We start from the raw sequence: 15,849 nt of genomic DNA, 5'->3' as shown, positions 1-15,849 counted from the left end.
CTGTTTCTTTGCGGTACATCTCTATGACTCTCTGACTGTCACTTGGTCAAAATCCTGAAACTCTATTCCAAACAGCAGTATGAGTGTCTGTACAACACCAAGACAGCCGCAATTCAAGAAAGCAGTTCACCAATGCCTTCACAAAGGCTTAGCCAGGAATGTCCACATTCTGTGAAGTAATGGCAGGGTGAAGCGATGAATGACAATGAATTTCAGATTCCCTAGGCAATATTGGACACACTCCAATATGCCCCTCTGTTGATATTTAGGCTCATGATCCTGAAATTCGAGTTGCAAGGAGTGAGGAGTTGCCCTCAATCTATCAAGTGTGGAAACATTAAAAACATAATAAGAAAAAGGAGTAGGAATGGATGAGTCAACCACTCATAACACAATCCCCCTTCAGATGCTGTTTCCACAAATTCAGCTGTAGCTATTTTTCCCTTTCAGATTTTGTTAGGATCGGTGTTGAACTCTGAATACAGGGCAATGTCATACCTGATCTCTAGAAGGGTTCCTCCAAGACCCCTAAAAGCAATTTAGGTCATGCGCTATTCAAGGCTGAATCCCATTCAGGCCTTGCCTTGCTGGCAGCTGGTTGGCATCTAGCCTAACCAATATTATCCAGCCCAAACCTGGTGAGTTGCATCATGATACCCCATTCGAATGAACAGCTCACCAGTTCAATTCCCAAGAGGTCCAAGCCTCATGAATGGCGATTGAATCCTGTGTCCAATTAATGAATCAGAATTGGGACAAAATGTGCTAAACACCTGGGTGTTGCTATAATTTATTAACAGCAACTTATCTTTAGAACAACTTCCCAGATACCCATAAAGGTTTAATTGCATATTTTCCTGGGAAAAAAGCTTATGTTTATCTCAAAGCTGCACCTAGAAATACAAAAGCTTAAAGACAGGATTCTCAAAGAGAAAAAGCAAGTTAAATTATTGTAGGAATTCATATGGCTTCATGGAGCTTGCTTTAGTGAAGGCTTATTTTGATGCTGTTAACTGGCAAAAGGTGGGTCATTAACAAAAAGGAATTCCTTCATATTGAATTCAATCACACCCTATTCATGTACCGAACAATTAGTCCCTCTGAGATCATCAGTAGTGATGTTCTATGGGTCATGCCTGCAGATATAAACAGGGAGGCAGATACTTACAAATCATACCACACCCATCTATGTTTTGAGCAATTAAATACTTCATTCTCATTTTTCAAGTAACTGTAATACATAAACTTGCATGCAATTGTTGACTAATGCAAGAAATATGTTTGAACAAACCATGTTTTGTAGTTAAAGCATAGTCAAGTACAACATTCAAAGGGTTTCCATGACTTCACCCACCTACAACCTGTATCATACTATTGGCCCATTTCTGGCAAATTGAAAAACACATTAAGCAGAATGTCAAGGTCTTTGCGAATGAGTCGGAGATGAACTGGAATAGTAACAGGGATTAAAGACTTCAGTTATTCTGAAAAACTGAAAACAACAAATGTTGGAGATCACAGCAGGTCAGACAGCATCCAAGGAGAGAGAGCAAGCTAACGTTTCAAGTCTGGATGATTCTTCCTCAGCATTTGCTGTTTTCAGTACAGATTCCAGCATCTACAGTAATTTGCTCTATCTATGCTGAGAAACTGGGCTGCTCTCCTTTAAACAGGGAAGGTTCGGGGATATTTAACTCTGAACTCACTTCGCCAAACCTGTCTCTCTTCCTCCTTGCAAAAACACTGCTTTAAACCCATATCTTTGATGAAATGTTGGTCATCAGACCTAATTCCTCTATATTTGGCTTTGTTAAATTGATTAACATTTCTGTGAAGTTTATTGGATAGTTTACTACGTTTAAAGGCACTGTGTTTTTATTTTGTTTCTGATGCAGGTGGTCAAAGTCTTCAAGGTATTGAAAGATTGAATGTTTCCATTGGCCTAAAGATTGTGATCATAACCGATTTAAGGTAAAAGCACAGGACTGCAGATGATGGAGATCTGAAGTTTTGAAAAGTGCAGAAAAACTCAGCAAATCATCTTTACCTCCTCACTGGTCAAGGTCCCAAACACACCTACCAGGTGGAGCAGTGGTTTATTTGTCCTTCTTTCAATCTAGTCTACTGTAGTCACTGCTCACAATGCAATCTTCTTTACATTGGCCAGGGTCACCTGACCCAAAACATTAACTCTGACTACTCTTTATAAAAGTTGCCAGACTTGCTGAGCTTTTACCGTGATTTCTGCTCTTGTTTAAGACCAAATGCAGACCAGGCTTTGCTGAGCAACTGACTACACAAATGATCCTGACCTTCTGGTCATTCATCATTTCAATGCACCATCTTGCTTTCATGGTAAAAGTTACTGACCTAGGCCTGCTGCAGTGTTCCAGTGAAGTCCAACAAAGGCTAGAAGAACAGCAAAATAAAGCAAAGATGATGCAGGTCTGAAACAAAACCAGAAATTGCTCAGCAGGTCCACCAACATCTGCAGAGAGAAGCAGAGTTAACGCTAGTCAAATTCAGTGACCCTTTATCAGAACGGGTTATAGAGTTGATGAAGGGGAGCCAGTGGTTGTGGTCTATTTGGACTTTCATAAGACATTCATAGAATCTTAGAATTATAGAATCCCTACAGTGTGGAAACAGGCCATTTGGCTCAACAAGTTCACACCATCCCTCCAAAGGGTATCCCACCCAGACCCATTCCCCAACACTTATACTCACATATGCCCATGACTTCTGGGTAATCCAAGATGGAGGACGAGAAAAATTTCTGGCTGTAACAGCTGCTCTTTTTTTGAGGTAAGTTAGGTGTTGGAGGTGATTTCCTCGAATTCCAGGAGCAGCAGTTACTGTGTTATATGCTGTTGCATTGTTTTGGAACTTTGGAAAAAAAAGTCAAAACAACAGCAGTTTAAAAGGGAGAAGAGCAGACAAAGGAAGCACATGATGAGGACAGTGCAGGAGAGAGAGAGCGAGAGAGAGAGAACCTGCACAGTTACCGCCTTTGTTGTTTTTGAATTCATGTGCCGCTGGACGTCGGAGTGCATCTTGGAAAATTAACAAACAGTGAATTTCACAACTAATCTTGGAGGAACCAGTTTGGGCGAAGTTCACAACACAGAATCAGATATATTAATTGTTGTTTTAAGTCTGTCCAAGACAAAGGCTGTATTAATGAGTGCAGTGGGTTCTTTCTTGATTGTATTTGGAGATAAATCTCTTGATTAAACTTAAAATCTAAGCCATAGCTATTAATTTAACCTGGTGCTTTTTTTTGTAGAGGAATAAGACAGTGTTCTTTTCTGGGTCTGTAGATTGTGAAGGAGCAAAAATGGCCTTTGCAGTGATATGTACTGCTTGTCAGAAGTGGGAGTTTAAAGAGAGTTTAGGGGTTACTGAGGATTATATCTGCCATAAATGCTGTTGGATGCGAATCTTGTCAGATCGAGTGGATCGGTAGAGGGACAGATAGAAGCAATGAGGAATTCTCAACAGCAACAGTATGTGGTGGATGGCAGTTACAGGAAGGGGGAAGTCTCAGATACAGTCACATAGATGGGTTAGCTCCAGGAAGGGTAAGAGAGGTAGGCACATAGGGCAGGAGTCTTTTGTGGATATACCCATTTCAAACAGGTATGCTGTTTTGGAAAATGTAGGAGGTGATGGATTCTCAGGGAAACGTAGCACAAACAGCCAAGTTTCTGGTATTGAGACTGACTCTAATGCAATGAGGGGTATGTCGGCTTCCAAGAGATCAATTGTGTTAGGGGATTCTGTAGTCCGAGGTACACACAGACGTTTCTATGGCCAGCAGAGAAAAAGCAGAATGGTGTGTTGTTTCCCTGGTGCCAGGATCAAGGATGTCTCAGAGAGGGTGCAGGATGTTCTCACGGGGGAGAGGGGCCAGCAAGAGGTCATTGTCCACGCTGGAACCAACGACATTGGAAGGGAAAAGGATGAGATTCTGAAGGGAGATCACAGAGCGTTAGGCATAAATTTAAAAACGAGGTCCTCAAGGGTAGTAATATCTGGATTACTCCCAGTGCTACGAGCTAGTGAGGCAGGAATATGAGGACAGAGACAGAGCATGGCTGAGGAGCTGGTGTATGGGAGAAGGATTCACATTTTTGGATCATTGGAGTCTCTTTTGGGGTAGAAGTGACCTCTACAAGAAGGACGGATTGCACCTAAATTGAAAGGGGACTAATATACTAACAGGAAAAATTGCTAGAACTGCTTGGGAGGCTTTAATTTAGTAAGGTGGGGGTGGTGGGACCCAGGGAGATAGTGAGGAAAGAGATCGGTCTGAGACAGGTAGAGTTGAGAACAGAAGTGAGTCAAACAGTCAAGGTAGGCAGGGACAAGGTAGGACTAATAAATTAAACTGCATTTACTTCAATTCAAGGGGCCTAACAGTGAAGGCAGATGAACTCAGGCATGGTTAGGAACATGGGACTGGGATATCATAGCAATTACAGAAACATGGCTCAGGGATGAGCAGGGCTGGCAGCTTAATGTTCCAGGATACAAATGCTACAGGAAGGATAGAAAGGGAGGCAAGAGAGGAGGGGGAGTGGCATCTTTGATAAGGGATAGCATTACAGCTGTGCTGAGGGAGGGCATTCCCTGAAACACACCCAGGGAAGTTATTTGGGTGGAACTGAGAAATGAGAAAGGGATGATCACCTTATTGGGATTGTATTATAGAACCCTAATAGTCAGAGGGAAATTGAGAAACAAACTTGTAAGGAGATCTCAGCTATCTGTAAGAATAATAGGGTATTATGGTAGGGGATTTTAACTTTCCAAACATCGACTGGGACTGCGATAGTGTTAAAGGTTTAGATGGAGAGGAATTTCTTAAGTGCGCACAAGACACTTTCTGATTCAGTATGTGGATGTACCTACGAGAGAAGGTGCTAAACTTGACCTACTCTTGGGAAATAAGGCAGGGTAGGTGATGGAGGTGTCAGTGGGAGAGCACTTTGGGGCCAGCGACCATAATTCTATTCATTTTGTGATGGAAAAGGATAGACCAGATCTAAAAGTTGAAGTTCTAAATTGAAGACAGGCCAATTTTGACAGTATTAGACAAGAACTTTCGAAAGCTGATTGGGGGCAGATGTTCGCAGGTGAAGGGACGGCTGGAAAATGGGAAGCCTTCAGAAATGAGATAACAAGAATCCAGATAAAGTACATTCCTGTCAGGGTGAAAGGAAAGGCTGGTAGGTATAGGGAATGCTGGATGACTGAAGAAATTGAGGGTTTGGTGAAGAAAAAGAAGGAAGCATATGTCAGATATAGAGAGGATAGATCGAGTGAATCCTTAGAAGAGTATAAAAGAAGTAGGAGTATACTTAAGAGGGAAATCAGGAGGGCAAAAAGGGGACATGGGATAGCTTTGGCAAATAGAATTAAGGAGAATCCAAGGGGTTTTTACAAATACATTAAGGACAAAAGAGAATAGGGCCTCTCAAAAATCAGCAAGGCGGCTTTTGTGTGGAACCTCAGAAAATGGGGGAGATACTAAATGAATGTTTTGTATCAGTATTTAATATGGAAAAGGATATGGAAGATATAGACTGTAGGGAAATAGATGGTGACATCTTGCAAAATGTCCAGATTACAGATGAAGAAGTGCTGGATATCTTGAAACGGTTAAAGGTGGGTAAATCCCCAGGACCTGATCAGGTGTACCCGAGAACTCTGTGGGAAGCCAGAGAGTCATTGCTGGGCCTCTTGCTGAGATATTTGTATCATCGATAGTCACAGGTAAGGTGCCGGAAGACTGGAGGTTGGCAAACATGGTGCCACTGTTTAAGAAGGGTGGTAAAGACAAGCCAGGGAACTATAGACCAGTGAGCCTGACCTCAGTGGTGGGCAAGTTTTTGGAGGGAATCCTGAGGGACAGGATGTACATGTATTTGGAAAGGTAAGGACTGATTAGGGATAGTCAACATGGCTAATGGAAAACATGTCTCACAAACTTGATTGAGTTTTTTGAGGAAGTAACAAAGAGAATTGATGAGGGCAGAGCAGTGGCACAGTGGTTAGCACTGCTGCCTCACAGCGCCAGAGACCCGGGTTCAATTCCCGACTCAGGCGACTGACTGTGTGGAGTTTGCACATTCTCCCCGTGTCTGCGTGGGTTTCCTCCGGGTGCTCCGGTTTCCTCCCACAGTCACAAAGATGTGCGGGTCAGGTGAATTGGCCATGCTAAATTGCCCGTAGTGTTAGATTAAAATGGGTAAATGTAGGGGTATGGGTGGGTTGCGCTTCGGCGGGTCGGTGTGGACTTGTTGGGCCGAAGGGCCTGTTTCCACACTGTAAGTAATCTAATCTAATCTAATCTAATCTAATCAGTAGATGTGATCTATATGGACTTCAGTAAGGCGTTCGACAAGTTTCCTCATGGGAGACTGATTAGCAAGGTTTGATCTCATGGAATACAGGGAGAACTAGCCATTTGGATAGAGAACTGGCTCAAAGGTAGAAGACAGAGGGTGGTGGTGGAGGGTTGTTTTTCAGACTGGAGGCCTGTGACCAGTGGTGTGCCTCAAGGATCAGTGCTGGGTCCTCTACTTTTTGTCATTTACATAAATGATTTGGATGCAAGCATAAGAGGTACAGTTAGTAAGTTTGCAGATGACACCAAAATTGGAGGTGTAGTGGATAGTGAAGAGGGTTACCTCAGATTACAATAGGATCTGGACCAGATGGGCCAATGGGCTGAGACATGGCAGATGCAGTTTAATTCAGATAAATGCGAGGTGCTGCATTTTGGGAAAGCAAACCTTAGCAGGACTTATACACTTAATGATAAGGTCCTAGGGAGTGTTGCTGAACAAAGAGACCTTGGAGTGCAGGTTCATAGCTCCTTGAAAGTGGAGTCACAGGTAGGTAGGATAGTGAAGAAGGCGTTTGGTATGCTTTCCTTTATTGGTCAGAGTATTGAGTACAGGAGTTGGGAGGTCATGTTGCAGCTGTACAGGACATTGGTTAGGTCACCGTTGGAATATTGTGTGCAATTCTGTTCTTCCTTTCAGAAAGATGTTGTGAAACTTAAAAGAGTTCAGAAAAGATTTACAAGGATGTTGCCAGGGTTGGAGGCAATGAGCTGCAGGGTGAGCGTGAAAAGGTTGCCCCTTAGGTCCCTTTTATATCTTTTCCCTCTCACCCTAAACCTATGCCCTCTTGTTCTGGACTCCCCAACTCCAGGGAAAAGACTTTGTCTATTTATCCTATCCATGCCCCTCATAATTTTGTAAACCTCTATAAGATCACCCTTCAGCCTCTGACGCTCCAGGGAAAACAGCCCCAGCCTGTTCAGCCATTAAGATGGATAGAAAATTGGTTAGCAAACAGGAAATAAAGAGTAGGAATAAATGAGTCTTTTTCTAATGGTAAGCAGTGACTAGTGAGATGCTGTAGGAATCAGTACTAGGACACAATCTATTTACAACATATTAAGTGAGAGAACTAAACGTGATATCTTAAAATTTGCAAATGACACAGAAGTGGTTGGAAGGATGACTTGTGAGGAGAAGTTGCAGTGTGATTTAGACGGGCTGAGTGAGTGGGCAAATGTATTGCAGATGCAGTATAATGTGGATAAATGTGAGGTTATCCACTTTTATGGCAAAAATAGGAAGGCATTTTATTATTTGAATGGCTGTAGAGAGAAGAATTTTCAAAGAGACCTGGGTGTCCTCATCCCCACTGTCAGTGAAAGTAAACGTGCAGGCTAAGCAGGCAATAAAGAAAGCAAACTTTATGTTGGCCTTCACAGTGAAAAGATTCAAGTATATGAACAAGGAGATCTTGCTAAAATTATACAGGGCATTGGTTAGACCACACCTGAAATATTGTACGCAGTTTTGGTCTCCTTATCTGAGGAAGGATGTTCCTGCTGTAGAATTCTAATATAATAAGACAGGATGCAGGAAGGATGTTTCAGATAGTAGGGGAGTTCGGAACCAGAGGTCATAGTTTAAGGATAAGGTGTAAACCCTTTAGGATTGAGTTGAGGAGAAATATCTACACCCAGCGAATGGGAAACCTGCAAAATTCCCTACACAGCAGGTGGTTGAAGACAAAACATTATATGGTTTCAAGAAGGAGGTAGATATAGCACTTCTGGCTAAAGGGATTTAGGAATATGGGAGAAGGTAGGATTAGGATTGAGCTCGATGGTCAGTTTGAGTGGTCATATTGAATGGTGGAGCAGACTCGAGGGGTCAAATGGCCTACTCCTGCTCCTACCTTCAATGTGTTTGTCTCTACAGGTGCTGCCACATGCTGAGTTTCTCCTGCACTTTCTAGTCTTGCTTCGGGAGGAACAACACCTTATTCTCCACTTTGGTACTTAACAGTCTTCACAACTCAACATTAGCTCCAGACCATGAAACTTTTTCCCCATTTGATTACCCCTGGTATAACTGCTTCATAGCACAACTACACATTTTCCACAACTTCTAGCTGGAAGTCCAACTGTGACCTCCATGTTGTTCCTGTTATGTTGTTCTTTCTTTGTCTCTTTTTCCTGGCACCATTCCTCCCTATTGCTTTCTATTCTGGTATCATTTTACAAGGTCTTCTATATAAATCAGATACTCAAACCAAGCTGTAATGTCACTGACCTCCAATAAGACTGCAGTACTGACACAAACAATCAATCAATGTTTCTTCTCAGTGTAACATGATTCCTCAAAAAAAGTATGAGTTGCCTTGCATTTTTAAACAAAGGCACAGCGCATAAAGTGTAAACAAAGTACATGCCAGGACAATGATGGATTGTGGAAAATGAACCTTTAATGGAAAACTCTGAAATAAATGCTTGTCTTTAGTAGACAATTTGCTTCCTTAACTTCCTCGTGTGCTTCCTCTTAACTTCATTTATAAGTTCAATTTTGGTCCATATATAACATAATGGCAAAACCTGTTGATTATATATCTATATTTTGTTAGAAAATTAAAGTACAAATGTATGGTGTTACTGAATAAGATAAATTGTTAAAATAACAACTCTCAACAGCAATACAATTCTATCTGTTTAAATTATTTATCGCTTTAAAAAATTCTTAAATTAGAGCAGTATACTTCTTCAAGGCACTATTCCATTAGTATTCATTGGCATCTCAACATGTAGTCACATAATATTAATGCCCACAAATATCTCCTTCTATGGTTAACATTCTAGCTCAATAAATAACCACCTAAAAAGTGCACTGTGTATAAGTTAATTTTCAAAACAGTAAATCTACAATTATGGCAAGCATTTTGAAGAACAACTATCAACGTTCCAGGTGATAAAGATTTTTTTTAACTTTAAGTGGCATGTCTTGTATTTTATTTGCTGTTTCTATATACTCATTAGGCAGTCTTAACTATCAGGGATTTGTATGTTGGATATGGCCAGATGTTTAAATCCCCTAAACTGGCATTGGATTAGGATTCCAATACCATTCCTTAACCACACACTGTATCCACCACTCCCAAACCCCCTTTATTCAAGGGTGATGGATGAATACCATTGAAACTGTATTTATTTCCTTTGGCTCAGGAATAGCAGCAAGTGCTAGTATCTTTTGCCATTGTATTTGAGGTCCAATGGATTACTCCCTCTTTCCCCAGATACTAATATTATCATTTAATTCTACCATCTGCAGATCTCCTACTTTCCCTGCCCGTGTAACTACAGATAGGAACCTAATCAGCACCACAGCTCGCCAGTAACAATTAAATGGCATAAACCACGATGCCGAGCAGTGACTGCCCAGCTTTGTGTCAATTTTGACTCAAAATTTAATTTTTCCCTCCATTTACCTTAATGTTTGGATTTTCCTCTCCAATATTGGGGTAAATATTTTTGGAGTCAAGTCCTTTCGGATATACGCAAATGCCATTTGAGTGAGTCAGCATCTGCTCACAGTGTTCTTCAAGTCCCCAAGGGAAGCACAAGCAGCCATTTTGAATGGAGATGTCTGTGAATTTGTTAACCAGCTTGAACTCCATTAAAAAAATCATCTGTATAATTAAATAAAACTACCTTCACTGAATACTATCACATATCTTCACCACACTCAGAGAAATTGTTTTCAATAGAACAATTATCAATGCTTTTGCATGTTGCATGTTTTGTTATTTCTGGTAATCTTTTGTTTAAACCAAAGCTCTTCTGAATTTGGAAAAAATTTAGAGTCTCTTCAATTGAGACTTAGTAAGATTAGGGACGGTGGTAAAAAAAGGAGGGGAGGTGGCGTTGCTAATTAGAAATGGTATAACGGCTGCAGAAAGGCAGTTCGAGGGGGATCTGCCTTTGGAGGTAGTATGGGCTGAAGTCAGAAATAGGAAAGGTGCAGTCACCTTGTTGGGTGTTTACTATAGGCCCCCCAATAGCAGCAGAGATGTGGAGAAACAGATTGGGAAACAGATTTTGGAAAGGTGCAGACGCCACAGGGTAGTAGTCATGGGCGATTTCAACTTCCCAAATATTGATTGGAAGCTCTTTAGATCAAGTAGATTGGATGGGGCGGTGTTTGTGCAGTGTGTCCAGGAAGCTTTTCTAACTCAGTATGTAGATTGTCCGACCAGAGGGGAGGCCATATTGGATTTGGTACTCGGTAATGAACCGGGACAAGTGATGGGCTTGTTAGTGGGTGAACATTTTGGTGATGGTGACCACAATTCTGTGACTTTCACCTTGGTAATGGAGAGAGATAGGTGCGTGCAACAGGGTAGGTTTTACAATCGGGGGAAGGGTAATTACGATGCTGTAAGACAGGATCTGAGGAGCATAAGTTGGGAGCATAGGCTGTCAGGGAAGGATGTCGTGGAAATGTGGAACTTTTTCAAGGAACAGATATGACGTGTCCTTGATATGTATGTACCTGTCAGGCAGGAAAGAAATGGTCATGTGAGGGAACCTTAGTTGACGAGGGAGGTTGAATGTCTTGTAAAGAGGAAGAAGGAGGCTTACATAAGGTTGAGGAAACAGGGTTCAGACAGAGCAGTGGAGGGATACAGGATAGCCAGAAGGGACCTGAAGAAAGGGATTAAGAGAGCTAAGAGAGGGCATGAAAAATCTTTGGCGGATAGGATCAAGGATAACCCAAAGGCATTTTATGCGTATGTGAGAAACATGAGAATGACGAGAACGAGGGTAGGTCCGATCAAGGACAGTAGTGGGAGACTGTGTATTGAGTCGGAAGGGATAGGAGAGGTCTTGAATGAGTACTTTTCTTCAGTATTTACGAATGAGAGGGACCGTATTGTTGAAGAGGAGAGTGTGAAACGGACTGGTAAGCTAGAGGAGATACTTGTTAGGAAGGAAGATGTGTTGGACATTTTGAACAACTTGAGGATAGACAAGTCCCCCAGGCCTGATGGGTTATATCCTAGGATTATGTGGGAAGCAAGAGAGGAAATTGCAGTACCATTGGCAATGATCTTTTCGTCTTCACTGTCAATGGGGGTGGTACCAGGGGACTGGAGAGTGGCGAATGTTGTGCCCCTGTTCAAAAAAGGGAATAGGGATAACCCCGGGAATTACAGGCCAGTTAGTCTTACTTCGGTGGTAGGTAAAGTAATGGAAAGGGTACTGAGGGATAGGATTTATGAATATCTGGAAAGACACTGCTTGATTAGGGACAGCCAGCACGGATTTGTGAAGGGTAGGTCTTGCCTTACAAGTCTTATTGAATTCTTTGAGGAGGTAACCAAGCATGTGGGTGAGGGAGAGCAGTGGATGTAGTATACATGGATTTTAGTAAGGCATTTGATAAGTTTCCCCATGGTAGGCTTATGTGGAAAGTCAGGAGGCATGGGATAGAGGGAAATTTGACCAGTTGGATAGAAAACCCGCCCCTCCAACCGCCACCAGGACAGAACCCCACTGGTCCTCACCTACCACCCCACCAATCTCCATGTACAGCGCATCATCCGCCGTCACTTCCGCCACCTCCAAACAGACCCCAGCACCAAGGATATATTTCCCTCCCCTCCCCTATCAGCTTTCCGTAGAGACCACTCCCTCCGCGACTCCCTTGTCAGATCCACACCCCCCACCGACCCAACCACCACTCCCGGCACCTTCCCTTGCAACCGCAGGAGGTGCAACACTTGCGCCCACACCTCCCCCCTCACTTCTCTCCAAGGCCCCAAGGGAAACTTCCATATCCGCCACAGATTCACCTGCACCTCTACCCACATCATCTACTGCATCCGCTGCAGCCGGTGTGGCCTCCTCTATATTGGGGAGACAGGCCGCCTACTTGCGGAGCGATTCAGGGAGCACCTCTGGGCCACCCGGACGAACCAACCCAACCAACCTGTGGCACAGCATTTCAACTCCCCCTCCCACTCCACCGAGGATATGCAGGTCATTGGACTCATCCACCGCCAAACCACAACAACGCGACGGTCGGAGGAGGAGCGTCTTATCTTCCGACTGGGAACCCTCCAACCGCAGGGGATGAACTTCGACTTCACCAGTTTCTTCATCCCCCCTCCCCCCACCTTGTCTCAGCCGGATCCTTCCAGCCCGGCACCGCCTTCCTGACCTGCAGTCTTCTTCTTGACCTCTCCGCCTCCACCCTACTCCGACCTATCACCCTCACCTTGACCTCTTTCCACCTATCACATTTCCAACTCCCCTCCTCCAAGTCCCTCCTCCCTACCTTTTATCTTCTCCTGCTGAACACTCTCTGCTCATTCCTGAAGAAGGGCCTGTGCCCGAAACGTCGAATCTCCTGTTCCCTGGATGCTGCCTGACCTGCTGTGCTGTTCCAGCAATAAAGTTTCAACTTTGATCTCCAGCATCTGCAGACCTCACTTTCTCCTAGAAAACTGGTTAACCGGTCGAAGTCAGAGAGTGGTGGTAGATGGTAAATATTCAGCCTGGAGCCCAGTTACAAGTGGAGTTCCGCAGGGATCAGTTCTGGGTCCTCTGCTGTTTGTAATTTTTATTAATGACTTGGATGAGGGAGTCGAAGGGTGGGTCAGTAAATTTGCAGATGATACAAAGATTGGTGGAGTTGTGGATAGTGAGGAGGGCTGTTGTCGGCTGCAAAGGGACTTAGATATGATGCAGAGCTGGGCTGAGGAGAGGCAGATGGAGTTCAACCCTGCCAAGTGTGAGTTTGTCCATTTTGGAAAGACAAATAAGAATGCAGAATACAGGGTTAACGGTAGGGTTCTTAGTGAGGTGGAGGAACAGAGGGATCTTGGGGTCTATGTTCATAGATCTTTGAAAGTTGCCACTCAGGTGGATAGAGCTTGTAAGAAAGCCTATGGTGTATTAGCGTTCATTAGCAGAGGGATTGAATTCAAGAGTCGTGAAGTGATGTTGCAACTGTACAGGACTTTGGTTAGGCCACATTTGGAGTACTGTGTGCAGTTCTGGTCGCCTCACTTTAGGAAAGATGTGGAAGCTTTGGAGAGGGTGCAGAGAAGATTTACCAGGATGTTGCCTGGAATGGAGAATAGGTCATACGAGGATAGGTTGAGAGTGCTAGGCCTTTTCTCGTTGGAACGGCGAAGGATGAGGGGTGACTTGATAGAGGTTTATAAGATGATCAGAGGAATAGATAGAGTAGACAGTCAGAAACTTTTTCCCCGGGTACAACAGAGTGTTACAAGGGGACATAAATTTAAGGTGAAGGGTGGAAGGTATAGGGGAGATGTCAGGGGTGGGTTCTTTACCCAGAGAGTGGTGGGGGCATGGAATGCGTTGCCCGTGGGAGTGGTAGAGTCAGAATCTTTGGTGACCTTTAAGTGGCAATTGGATAGGTACATGGATGGGTGCTTAAGCTAGGACAAATGTTCGGCACAACATCGTGGGCCGAAGGGCCTGTTCTGTGCTGTATTGTTCTATGTTCTATGTTCTATGAGAATAGTTTGAAGTCTCTATAAAACCAAAATACAATCCACTGTGGACCATAACAGCTGATCTTAGTTCCTTTTCTCTATATTTCTGTACAACATTCAAATTTGAATCTGTTGCGTTCTGTGTGATAATATTGCAGTTCGGCCCGGGTGTCTCAAAGGCTGAGTGTTCCATACACCTTTATAGAGGTGGGACTTTAAGATATGGACATTTTTCTTTCTTTTAGATTGGACATTTTCCTTTCCTTTTGTTTCTTTTATTTCGGCTGTTGCTTTTTTAAACTTCTGTTTTTTGTAACCAAGATGGTGCCAGAGAATGGCGACTTTGTACACTTTTCACTGTACTCCTGTATTTCGGTACTTATGTACGCGTGACAATAAAATCTAATTCTAATTCTAACTCTAATTCTAAACCAGCTTGACTGTAATCTTTTAATATCTGTCTCCTTATGTGGCTCCTCCCTTGAAATTTGGCAGATCCAGACATTGAAAGCATTTGGTAACATTGTCCTTCTCCAACTTGAGGTTGCTCTTCAAAGCTATTAAGATCAATTATTTTTGAATATGTTGATCCATGTGTCCCTTTTGCCAGAGTACTGCACTGGAATTACAAAAGATGATCAGGCAACCTTTGATGTTTTTTTAACATTGCTTCTTAAATGGGGTAGAAAACCAATTTCTACAAAGAGACATTCACTTTCCCTTTCCAGTTTTAGATCACTAAGAACCAACAGTTATAGAATACTGAAGCAAGAAAAATAAATGTTAACTTTAAAAACAATTAAAATTAATAATAATGGATTTAGAGAAGAAGGATACCTTAGGGATATAAAGAGATATGACCTTCTAGGAAAAATGTTTCAATGATTGCTAATCCCCAAAGCCTGTTATTAAGTTGGGAACACGGTCATCAAATTGCAGTGATAAAGTCACACAGATAGTAGATGCAATGAATGACTAATTAATCTGTTTTTGCATTTAGTAGAGAAAAGGTTTTGACTAGACCAATAGGAAAATTGTTTGCTCATTTTTGTGTATCCTTCTGAGCAGGATAGATGAGATAATGTGGCACGCCAACATTTCTCATTTTAAGATGCCACCTGCAACTGTTGGCTCAAGTTCGAGAGCACAGCATGAATCTGTAACTTTCCGACAGAAGCAAAGGTGTCACCAACTGAGACAAACTGACAATGGAAGAACATTGTTCTATTATAATGTGATAATGTATATTATAAAAGCAGATTATCTTTATTTGGTGCAATGTCCTTCTTTATGAAATTGTCAACACACCTGAAATTGACAATCATGATTTGGAGATGCCGGTGTTGGACTGGGGTGTACAAAGTTATAGTCCAACAGGTTATAGTCCAACACCAGGTTATAGTCCAACAGGTTTAAAGCTAGTGCTTCCAATTCCAATTCCAATCACCTGGTGTGTGATTTTTTTAAAATTGACAATAGTCTCTTTTCCTTATATTTCTCTATAACATTAGAGAAATATTACTGCAGTGGTAGTAGATTTGCCAACTTTAAGTACATTTAAGTCATCATTGGATAAGCATATGGACGTACATGGAATAGTGTAGGTTAGATGGGCTTCAGATTGGTATGACAGGTCGGCGCAACATCGAGGGCCGAAGGGCCTGTACTGCGCTGTAATGTTCTATATGTTCTATATTAAAATTTTAATCTGTTAATTTCTGCTTGATAATATTGCTAAGTATTAAAGCCCCAAGCCAACTTGTGTATAAGCTATTAATTTCAGTTTCCTTTGTGGCTCCTTCCATGAAACTTCGCAGATCTGGGCATTTCTTGTTGTACAACATGGCTTGCTAAATCTAAGTTCTTCAAGATAGTGCCCCTGCTTTTTAAAGCAAATTCTTTCTAAAGTAAGATCTATTAAAGAAATGATAATCCTGAACCTCCTGCATTTTAGCAAAATGCTGTTGTCAGAAAACT

The 15,849-nt window shown here is 42.5% G+C and overlaps 1 long non-coding RNA gene across 1 annotated transcript; it reads left to right on the top strand.

The window, feature by feature from the left end:
- Positions 1-1,549: 1,549 nt before the first annotated feature.
- LOC148146115 (uncharacterized) lies at positions 1,550-15,132 on the top strand. The gene is made up of 3 exons (XR_015760719.1): positions 1,550-1,678; positions 1,896-1,971; positions 14,941-15,132. It is a non-coding gene; the product is annotated as an uncharacterized LOC148146115 (long non-coding RNA).
- The last annotated feature ends 717 nt before the right edge of the window (positions 15,133-15,849 follow it).

Source organism: Chiloscyllium plagiosum, unplaced genomic scaffold, assembly GCF_037043375.1.
Source record: "Chiloscyllium plagiosum isolate Xiang-an unplaced genomic scaffold, Cpla_swu_hap1 HiC_scaffold_21, whole genome shotgun sequence".
NCBI classification, from domain to species: Eukaryota; Metazoa; Chordata; class Chondrichthyes; order Orectolobiformes; family Hemiscylliidae; genus Chiloscyllium; species Chiloscyllium plagiosum.
The sequence above is the reverse complement of the archived record's forward strand: the minus strand, read 5'-3'. Positions and strand labels throughout refer to the sequence as shown.